General features: G+C 40.3%; 1 non-coding gene across 1 annotated transcript; it reads right to left on the bottom strand.

The window, feature by feature from the left end:
- Nucleotides 1–7,301: 7,301 nt before the first annotated feature.
- LOC141715998 (small nucleolar RNA R71) lies at nt 7,302–7,408 on the bottom strand. Its single transcript, XR_012572734.1, has one exon. It is a non-coding gene; the product is annotated as a small nucleolar RNA R71 (small nucleolar RNA).
- Between the last annotated feature and the right edge of the window lie 1,724 nt (nt 7,409–9,132).

Here is a 9,132-nt window from a genome sequence, read left to right as displayed (position 1 = left end):
GAAGGAAGTAGTGAAGAAGGAAATTCTGAAGTGGCTAGATGCAGGGATCATTTATCCTATCTCTGACAGTTCATGGGTAAGCTCGGTTCAATGTGTACCAAAGAAAGGTGGAATTACTGTGGTAGCAAATGAAAAGAATGAGCTTATCCCTACCAGAATAGTCACGGGGTGGAGGGTCTGCATGGACTATCGAAAGCTGAACAAAGCCACTAGGAAGGACCACTTTCCTGTTTTCCTTCATTGATCAGATGCTTGACAGGTTGACCGGTCATGAGTATTACTGTCTTCTGGATGGCTATTCGGGTTACAATCAGATTTGTATCGCTCCAGAAGATCAGGAGAAGACTAACTTCACTTGTCCATTTGGTACTTTCGCTTTCAAACGAGTTTCTTTTGGTCTGTGTGGTGAACCAACCACATTTCAGAGATGTATGATGGCCATCTTTTCTGACATGATTGGCTATAATGTGGAGGTGTTCATGGATTACTTCTCAGTCTTTGGTGATTCTTTTGATAAATGCTTGCAGAATCTGGGACACGTTCTCAAGAGGTGTGTTGAGACCAATCCGTTTCTCAATTGGGAGAAATGTCATTTTATGGTGCATCGGGGCATTATTCTCGGGCACAAGGTTTCTAATAAAGGCCTAGAGGTGGACAAGGCCAAGGTGGGGGTCATTGAGAATCTTCCTCCATCAATTTCTGTTAAGGGAATTCACAATTTTCTTGGTCATGCGGGTTTCTACAGGCGTTTTATGCAAAGACTTCTCGAAAATTTCAAAGCTTTTGTGCAGTCTATTAGAGAAAGATGTTCTTTTTAAATTCGATGATGAGTGCCTTGCAGCTTTTGAGACATTGAAGAAGAGCTAATTACGGCACCTGTCATAACTGCACTTAATTGGAATGAGCCTTTTGAGATGATGTGTGATGCAAGTGACTATGCAGTTGGAGCAGTTCTTAGGCAGAGAAAGAACAATATATTTCATGTAGTCTACTATGCTAGTAAGACTCTAAATGGTTCTCAACTAAATTACACTACTACGGAGAAATAACTTTTGGATATTGTCTACGGTTTTGAGAAATTTTGATCTTATCTACTTGGGACTAAGGTGACAGTTTTCACTGATCACGCCGCCATTCGATATCGCATCTCAAAGAAGGACTCGAAGCCTAGATTGATTCGATGGGTTCTTTTGCTCCAAGAATTTGAACTAGAGATCAAGGAAAAAAAATAACTGAAAATCAAGTTGCTGATCATCTCTCGCGTTTAGAGAATCCTAATGCTACTTCATTGGACAAGATATTGATAAATGAGTCTTTTCCCGACAAGCAGCTGTCTGGAGTGCAAGAAGAAGAACCGTGGTTTGCAGACATTATGAACTATCTTGTGAGTAATATCATGCCTCCCGACTTATCTAATGCTCAAAGGAAGAAGTTTCTTCATGAGGTGAAGTGGTATATGTGGGATGAGCCGTTTCTTTTTCTCCAAGGAGCTGACCAAATCATCAAGAGATATATTCCTTACTGTGAAACAGGGAGGATCTTGCGAGATTTCCACTCAACGGCTTATGGAAGACATTATGGTGGAGAAAAGACAGCAACTCGTGTTCTTCAAGCATGTTTCTTTTGGCCAACATTGTTTAAAGATGCTCATTAGTTCATTTTGAAATATGATCAATGTCAACATGTGGGTAATATGTCTAAAAGGGATGAGATGCCTCTTAATATGCTTCTCGAGGTTGAGGTCTTCAATGTTTGGGGAATTGACTTCATAGGCCATTTGTCTCCTCTTGTAATAATCAGTATATTTTGTTGGCAGTTGATTATGTGTCGAAATGGGTTGAAGTTAAGGCATTGCCAACAAACGATGCGAAAGTGGTGCTTAATTTTCTGCACAAGAAGATATTCACAAGGTTTGGAACTCCAAGAGTCATAATCAGTGATGAGGGGTCGCATTTTTGCAATCGCAAGTTCGCTGCTATGATGAAAAGATATAATGTGAATCATCGCATCGCTACGACTTATCATCCTCAGGCAAATGGTCAAGCTTAGGTATCGAACAGAGAGATCAAGCGCATTTTGGAGAAAGTAGTATGTCCATCAAGGAAGGATTGATCTTTGAAGCTTGATGAAGCTGTTTGGGCGTATAGAACAGCATATAAGACTCCATTGGGAATGTCGCCGTTTCAGTTGGTTTATGGTAAGGGGTGTCATTTGCCTGTGGAGCTCGAGCATAAAGCATATTGGGCTTTGAAGAAATTGAATCCGGACTTGGATGCAGCTGGAAAGAAGAGGATGCTTCAGTTAAATGAACTTGACGAGTTTCGACTTCAAGCTTATGAGAACAACAAGATGTATAAGGAGAAAGTCAAGAGGTGGCACGATAGGGGTCTAGTACTCAAGAAATTTGTGCCAGGGCAACAAGTTCTTTTATTCAACTCTTGTCTCCGTCTTTTTCCTAGAAAGTTGAAGTCAAGTTGGTCAGGGCCCTTCATAATCAAAATTATGTTTCCACATGGAGCGGTGGAAATTTTTGAGAACCATCCGGGCCAAGCATTCAAGGTAAATGGTAAACGGTTAAAGTATTTTTATGGTGACACGGCAACCCGCGAGGTGGTTAGTGCCGTTTATTTTCCACTTGATCTCAAGATCCTACATTGAGCTAGCGATGTAAAAGAAGCGCTTCTTAAGAGGCAACCCAAGTTTGTTGTACATTAGTAAGTAGAGGAAGCAAGAAGAAAAAAGAAAATCACAAAAAAATCAAAAAATTGAAAAATTCAGGTCTGACTATAGAAGCCTGGCGTCCCCGCGCTGTCCTAGCGCGCGGCCGCGCCATTTACATAGAAACACCGCATGCCTGTGCTGTTACAGCGCGCGGTCGCGCTGGTTTGGCGGAAGTAGCGCGGGCGCGCGGCCGCGCCGTGTCCCGACTTTGGGAAAAAAAATAAAAGGCAGTTTAAGGGGGGAAAACAAGAATTTTGTCAAAATATCAATTCTCAACTGAATTACTCCCCCACACCCAATATTTCCCTCTCCAAATCAAACCCATTACTCCCATTATTCCTACAATCAAGTCCCACTTCTATTCCATTTCTAATTCTTTTTTCACCACCTATATATACACACACCTCATACACAAACTTCTTCACAAATTCACAAACTCTCAAACACAAATTCTCTTGCAAACACAACTCTTATTCTCTCTAATCAATTTCCATGGCACCCAAGAGACAAAGTACTCAAGTCGATAGCACCGCCACCGATTCATCAACTTCGAGTGGTGTGAGGCCCAGGTTTTGGACTCCCGAGGATGAGGAGGAGTACACGAGGCTTCTCGCAAAACCTATTATTAAGGAGAGAGGTTTCCTACCATCTGGGAACGATGGTAAGCTTTTGGAGATGATCTTGGAGATGGGCTGGGTTCCTTTTTGCGAGGTACCAGCTGCTGTGCCTATGAGTGTGGTTCGCGAGTTCTATGCGAACGCCAAGGATGAGAAGAATGGCTTCACTGTGGTGCGATGGAGGATGGTGGAGTATAGTGCAGAGGCTATCAGGACTCTGATTAAGCAGCCCCCGAGGATGGTGGGGCAGGATACCTGGAATGATAAGACTCTAGAGGACTTTGATCTGGATCTTATTGTTGCTACTCTGTGCCGGCACGACATACATTGGAAGATCAAAAGAGGCACAGTCACCGAGTATTCTACGTTCCTGGTATTCGGCATGAACAGGTTTACCCGTGCATTGAACGTTTTATATGTGCTAATATCATGCCATCTTCGCATGTGTGTGAGGCTACTGTGGAGCATGCACGTCTGCTATGGGGCATTCTACAGGGTGATTATATAGATTTGGGGATGGTGATATACCAGGGGATAGTGAGGTTCTTGAGAGGGAACACTACGGGGTCTATTCCGTATGTGTCAGTGGTGACAAAGCTGTGCGTAGCAGTTGGTATGCATTGGCCCGCACATGAGCAGTTGCAGATTTTAAGTGCTCCGATCTATAACACTACTTTGGCTACGATGCAGGAATGGGATGGAGGCAAGCCCGATCTGAAGGGGCTTGGGTATTCTTTTGACCACCTACCTGGTGGGAGGCCAACTGCTGGTCAGGCGAGCAGGGCTGCATGGAAATCTCAGTTAGGAGATGAAGAAGGACCATCGCAGCAGCAGCAGGAGCGGACATGGGAGCTGGTTTGAGTTCGACGCAGTATAGGCGTCTTGCGAGGAGGATGGATGCGATGCACGACATCCATAGTCGTTTTACACAGGATCTCACCCAGACACTTGGGACTGCATTTAGAGCCACCAGAGTTGACATTCAGTGGCCAGTTTTTGGTGAGGATTCTGTGTTTCCGCCTCTTGATACACCTGACACTCCACCCCTTGAGGGTGAGGACTCTGATTCAGAGTAGGTATGCCTGATTCCTTACTATTACCTTCATTGAGGACAATGAATATTTTAAGTTTGGGGGTAGTAGTTGAATGAATATGTGTGTGTGAGTCTCATATAGTTTGCATGTTCATGATAGTTTAGTTCATATAGTTTGCATATTTTGCCATTTAGTTTTTTTTTTTATATTTATTTTGGTAGTTTTATGATAATTTGTTCATGTAGTTTCATGCATTTGCATTATAACATGATCCCTTAGAAAATTTTTCCGATTGACTTGTGATATTGATGCTAGTGTAGTGATGTCGTATTTAGTGATGTTGAGTCTTATTGGATTGATTTGCATGCTAGAGACACTAGTATTTCACTAAGTCTTTTAGGTTGCTATAGTGCTAGATCATGATCATGGTTTATTTGATTTGTCGAGGTTTAATCGCTTATTTATATTTAGAATTTAGGGTATTCTCTTAATAATAAATATTATGGATATTTGAAAATTGGAAAAATTGGATTTCATTGCTAGTTGTGTGGCTAGGTGTCAAATGGCTAGTAGCTGGCTCATATTTCTATGAATAGTCTAGGGTTGAATGAGATGGAGCGAAACACACTCATTCAGAAATTGTGAAAAAAAAGAAAAAAAGAAAGGAAGGAAAAAAAAGAATAAGTGTTATGTAAAAATTGATCACGAGTGGGCTCTTTAGTACTCGAGTTATTAAGTTCTTAGGGGACTTTGTTCCTAGTGACCTAAGGCTTTTATGGTCTGGGATCCGCTAACCTAACGCTCGCTAAATGGGTGCTATTGTATAGGTCTTTTGTGGACCTCACTCATTGCACGATCAAATAAACATACTTTTGTTGTTTTGTTGTGTATAAAAGCATGAATCCGTATAAAACTCCAATATAAGAATTGAAGTGTTATAAGTTATTTTGAGTCTAGATTTTTATTTTATTTATAACCTTGCGATTGCCTTGATGAGTAGTGAGTCATGGTTATTGATCTAGTTGCGATAGTATATCTGTAAGCATCTTCACACATGCACATCTCTAGTTTGTAAGTTGATTTGTATAATTTGATTGACCTTCATGTGAATTACTGTATTTGTTGATATGTTGCTTGTTGGTTGGTTGAGTTATTCTATTAGGGGATCGTTGCATTCATATAGTTGCATTCATGCATTTTTGTTTCTCGTTCTTTGAGTCTGTTTATGCTTGAGGACAAGCATCGATTCAAGTTTGGGGGTATGTTGAGTGACATTTATGACACTTTATCATGCTCTAATAAGCTTTGAATTGGTGTATTTATACTCAAGTTGAGTGACATTCATGTATTTTTGTTTCTCGTTCTTTGAGTATGTTTTAATGTGTTTTCTAGTATTTTTGCATTTCAGGCACTATTCAGGTAATCAGGTGAATTAGCATTATTTTGCTGCTAATTTGGTGTCCAGGTGGTGTTGGAATAAAAGCTCATGGAAAGCCGGCTTGAAGCATCAAGATTTAAGAAGAAATCTGAGTTTTTCCCAGAAGGACGGCGCGCCCACGCTTTGATAGCGTGTGGCCGCGCCGGGGTTCCAGAAATGCAGCGCGCTCGCGCTGTGATAGCGCGCGCCCACGCCGAGGCCGAATTTCAGAATCCTGTTTCTACTACAATTCTAAAAGGGAAGGCTTCCAGATTGTTGAGGGCTGCTATATATATTCATATTAGGTCATTTTTAATAGATATCAAGTAAGAGACTTACCATAGTGCAAGGAGAAGACGGCAAGAGACCTTTAGCACAATTCAACAAAGGCGAAGACGATCTAGTTTATGCTTGTGAATCTTTGTTTTGAGTTGTAACTTGGATGCTTGTTTATTGTTTTGCTGATCCTATACTCTTGTTTGTACTTGGTTTTATTTATTCGTATAAAGACTACATTTGCTATATCATGTTTTCATCGGAACCCACGTTGATGATGAGTCTGATTATGGGCTAATCGTTATCGTGGGGTTCTAGCGGATTTATTTATGGATTTCTTTAGTTAAATTGTTTGATGCCTTAGTATGTGGTGATTGTATGATATCCTAGTTTTGGTTGTGCGTATTCGTCTTATGAGTGTCACAAACTTATAAGATAGTGTGTTAATTCTTAATGAAGCGAAAGTGAATTTAAGGATTTAGAACTTGCTATGCTAGCATAGGTTCATGTATGTGTTATGCATGATTCGTGGGTAATTTTAACCATCTTACTTTTCCTATGTAATCAAGATAAATAACTTGCGCTTAAATCGTTATGTTGTTAAATTCTATAGACATATAGGGTCTCAATATAATTGGTGCCTATTTAGCTTCTATCTCTTTTGTGGATGTCTGGTAGAATGGTACTCGTGCAACGAAAGTTGGCGTTTATCAGTTTCGTGTTATCTGATTAGTGTCATCACCATTGCATGCCAAGGTTAAGAATAATAAAGCTATTGAATGAAGTATTTAATGAAGTTAGAATCCCATGTTTGTCATATATATCAATTCAGTCAATCTTATTCTCGTAGTTATAATTGTTATCGTAATTCTTAGTTATAAACAATCTCAACTTGTTATCGCCTTAGCATTGGATAATAACCATACATTGTTGCTTAGGTGCATAAAGTAAATAGTTAACCAATACAGTCTTTGTTGGAATGAACTAGAAAAGATTCTAGACTACTTGTGAACTCGTATACTTGTGTGTATTATTAGCGCGTGTTTAACGACTAATAGACACTTTCAAGTTCAATGGAGTTTCTGAAGATGCTTAAGTTGAGGCTTTTCCCATTCTCTCTGCGGGATAAAGCTTTTTTAGTGCTGGTTACATTCTCTACCACCAGGGTCTATCACCAAATGTGAGGATCTTGCTTAAAAGTTCTTAACTAAATTCTTTCCTATGGCGAAGACAGCTGCAATCAGAAACGCACTTACTCAATTTGCTCAACAATCTAAAGAGTCTTTATGTGAGGCTTGGGATCGATATAAGAAGATGCTGAGGAAGTGTCATCATCATGGGATGCCTGATTGGATGATCATTAACTATTTCTATAATGGTTTGGGTGCTACATCTAGACCCATGCTTGATGCAGCATCAGGAGGAGTCTTATGGACTAAAAGCTATGATGAAGCTTATGAACTGATTGAAAATGATGGCTGCTAATGAATACCAGAATCCTACTCAGAGACTATCTCAGGGTAAGGTAGCAGGAATTTTGGAGTTGGAGACAGCTACTGCTATAGCTGCTTAACTTAAGGCTTTGACGATGAAGGTGCATTCTCTATTTAATTATGGAGTTAATCAGATCACTAGTGTCCGTGAGCTTTGTACTGGTGCCCATGAGACTGATCAGTGTGCCAATTCTAGTGAATCAGCTCAGTTCGTGAGCAACTTTCAAAGGCCGCAACAACCTGACCATCCACCTATCATCCTAACAACCGCAATCATCCTAACTTTAGCTGGAGCAATACTCAGAATACGGTAGCAGCCTTATTAGCAGTATCTAGCAAAATAGTACAACCCTCTTGGTTTTCAGCAACTGCAATATACACCAAGGAAGCAACTCCAGATGTAACAGTCTAATGAAAAATATTAATTGGAGGAGTTGAGGATCATGTGCAAGAGCCAAGAGGTTTCGATCAAGACCTTGGAAAATTAAATTGGGAAAATTGCCAATGCCTTACTAAATCATCAATCTGGTACACTTCCTAGTGACACTAAAGTACCAGGAAAAAGGGAAGCTAAGGAGCAGGTAAAGGCAATTACATTAAGGTCTGGGAAGGTTACAAATCTCGAACGCTCTAAAGTTTCGGATGAAGAAGCTGTAGCTGAGGAAGAAATGCAGAAGGAAGCTGAAGTGGAACCAAAGAAGACTACTATTGAACACACTCCTTCTGAGGGTAATACAGGGGAGAAACTAGATCTATCCTCCATCTCCCTTTCCTAAGAGGTTGCAGAAAAAAATCTGGATAAGCAGTTTGAGAAGTTTCTGGAGGTGTTCAAGAAACTTCACATCAACATACCTTTCGCTAAAGCTCTTGAACAAATGCCTAATTATGGGAAGTTTATGAAAGGTATAATTTCTCGGAAAGTGAAGTTGGATGACTTAGAGACAGATGCTCTCACGGAGGAATGCAGTGCTGTGCTGCAACAAACATTATCTCCGAAGCTTAAAGATCCTGAAAGCTTCACTATTCCTTGTACCATTTGGAAATTGTCATTTAACAAATGCTTATGTGACTTGGGAGCTAGCATCAATCTGATGCCTTTGTCAATATTCAAGAAGTTGAACTTACCTGTTCCAAAACCTACTTATATGACTCTGCAGCTGGCTGATCGTTCTATTACATATTCGTGAGGACATTGTTGAGGATGTTTTGGTCAAAATGGATAAACTCATCTTTCCTACTGATTTTGTAATTCTTGATTTCGAGGAGGATAAGAAGATTCCCATAATCTTGGGAAGACCTTTCTTGTCTACGGGAAAAACCTTGATAGATGTGCATAAGGGTGAGCTCACCATGCGAGTGCTGGATCAGGATATAACTTTTAATGTGTTCATTGCCATGAAATTCCCTAAGAAAAATGAGTAGTACTTAAAGGTGGAGTTGGTCGATTCTATGGTTACTTCAGAACTTGATCAATTGCTAAGGTCTGATGCCTTAAAAAAGGCCTTGTTGGGGAATTCTGATAGTGAAGATGATGAAGGTGATGAACAATTGCAATATCTGAATGCTTCTCCCTG

The sequence above is a fragment of the Apium graveolens genome, chromosome 3, assembly GCF_009905375.1.
Source record: "Apium graveolens cultivar Ventura chromosome 3, ASM990537v1, whole genome shotgun sequence".
Taxonomy (NCBI): Eukaryota; Viridiplantae; Streptophyta; class Magnoliopsida; order Apiales; family Apiaceae; genus Apium; species Apium graveolens.
The sequence above is the reverse complement of the archived record's forward strand: the minus strand, read 5'-3'. Positions and strand labels throughout refer to the sequence as shown.